Source organism: Arachis stenosperma, chromosome 1 (genome assembly GCF_014773155.1).
Source record: "Arachis stenosperma cultivar V10309 chromosome 1, arast.V10309.gnm1.PFL2, whole genome shotgun sequence".
Taxonomy (NCBI): domain Eukaryota; kingdom Viridiplantae; phylum Streptophyta; class Magnoliopsida; order Fabales; family Fabaceae; genus Arachis; species Arachis stenosperma.
The window spans coordinates 85,449,336-85,451,149 of NC_080377.1; the positions used below are offsets into that span (position 1 = coordinate 85,449,336).

Sequence of the window (1,814 nt, forward strand, 5' to 3'; positions counted from 1 at the left end):
TTTTCTTCCACCTTCTTGGTGAGATCTGCTAGCTGCTTGGTGATCATCTTATTTTAAGCCAGCAATGCATCCATGTGATTCAGCTCCATTACTCCTCGAGTGTTGCTTCTTTCAGAAGCATAGAAGTAGTCATTCTCAGCTACCGTCTCAATGACATATATGGCTTCTTCAATGGTTTTCTTCTTGTTTAGAAATCCTCCTGATGAATGGTCTACAGCCTTCTTTGACTCATAAGAAAGGCCTTCATAGAAAATGTGAAGTTGAACCCATTCATTGAACATGTCTGGTGGGCATCTTCTTGTTAAGTCCTTGAATCTCTCCCATGCCTCATAGAGAGTCTCACCATCTTGTTGCCTGAAAATTTGCACCTCAGCTCTCAGCCTGTTAATTCTCTGAGGAGGGTAGAATCTTACCAAAAATTTGTTCACCACGTCTTCCCAATTTGTTAAGCTCTCCTTCGGAAAGGACTCTAGCCACTTGGATGCTTTGTCCCTGGGTGAAAAAGAGAACAAAAGCAGCCTATAGACATCCGGATGAACTCTATTAGACTTCACAGTGTCACATATTCTCAGGAAGGTGGTTAGATGTTGATTGGAGTCTTCTTGGGCACTTCCTCCAAATGAGCAGTTGTTCTGAACAAGGGTGATAAGCTGGGGTTTTAATTCAAATTTGTTGGCATGTATGGTGGGCTTTTGGATGCTACATCTATAGTTTCCTGGATTTGGATTGATGTAAGAGCCTAGAACTCTCCTCTCTTGCCCAACATGATTTGCAGGGCCTTCTCTGGCATGGTTGTGAGCTTTTCCTTCATGATTGTTTTCCAAATTCTCCTGTATGTTTGTTTCAAAGTACTCTTCCTCTTCCTCAGCACTAACAACTCTTTTCCCTCTTGCTTCCCTCATTGATCTATGGAGGTCCTCTCAGGTTCTGAATCAAAGAAAGTTGAAGCTTTGCCTCTTCTCCCTGTCATACAACTAATAGAGCACACAGCAAGAGATAAAATGAAGTGATTATTCTTGTTAGAGTGATTGTTAGTATGGGTGGTGCAATTTATCAAACAGTTGTGGGTTAGTGAGCAGAATTGTAAGTAAATTCAAAGAAAAAAAGAAAATAACGAGGGGATAGGGGTGAGGAAGAAACTAAATAAACTGAAGGTAAATGACTAGATAAAAGAAACAAACAAAAGAAAAATGCTCAATCTAGTGAACTTTCAACTTAATCATTGTTGATACAAAATCAATCCCCGGCAACGACGCCATAAACTTGATGCACGAAAACTTGTCTCTCAACAAATTTTCCTTCGGCAAGTATACCGAATTGTCGTTAAGTAAAAACTCACAATAGAGTGAGGTCGAATCCCACAGGGATTGATTGGTCGAGCAACTTTAGTTGGAAGAGTATGCTAGTTGAGCTAAACAGAGTGCAGAATCTTAAATGGGGAAACGGGGAGATGAACATGGAAATAAATGGCAGAAAGTAAAGAGAATGGGTGAGATCAGAAATGGGGAATTCATTGGGCTTAGGAGATGTTGTATTCTCCGGATCAAATTCATTTTCATCTCTTCCTCAATCAAAGCATCTATTGATCTCCTTGGCAATCTTAAGTGATTGGATTCCAATTTCTTGGCAACCCAACCTCTCTAAGCTTGAACAATTGTCCAATTCCTTGATTTAATTTCTCATGGGAAGAGATAAAGTGTGGTCACTGATTATACCACATGTATTTACAAATCAAAATGTTGGGAGGATTACATGTCACTATATCCGCCCAGACCCCAATTTGGTCCAACATGAGAAAGCATTTCTAGCATGAT

The 1,814-nt window shown here is 40.1% G+C and overlaps 1 non-coding gene across 1 annotated transcript; it reads left to right on the forward strand.

Annotated features, from left to right (window-relative positions):
- Positions 1-279: 279 nt before the first annotated feature.
- On the forward strand, positions 280-383 carry LOC130947650 (small nucleolar RNA R71). The gene has a single exon (XR_009072750.1). It is a non-coding gene; the product is annotated as a small nucleolar RNA R71 (small nucleolar RNA).
- The last annotated feature ends 1,431 nt before the right edge of the window (positions 384-1,814 follow it).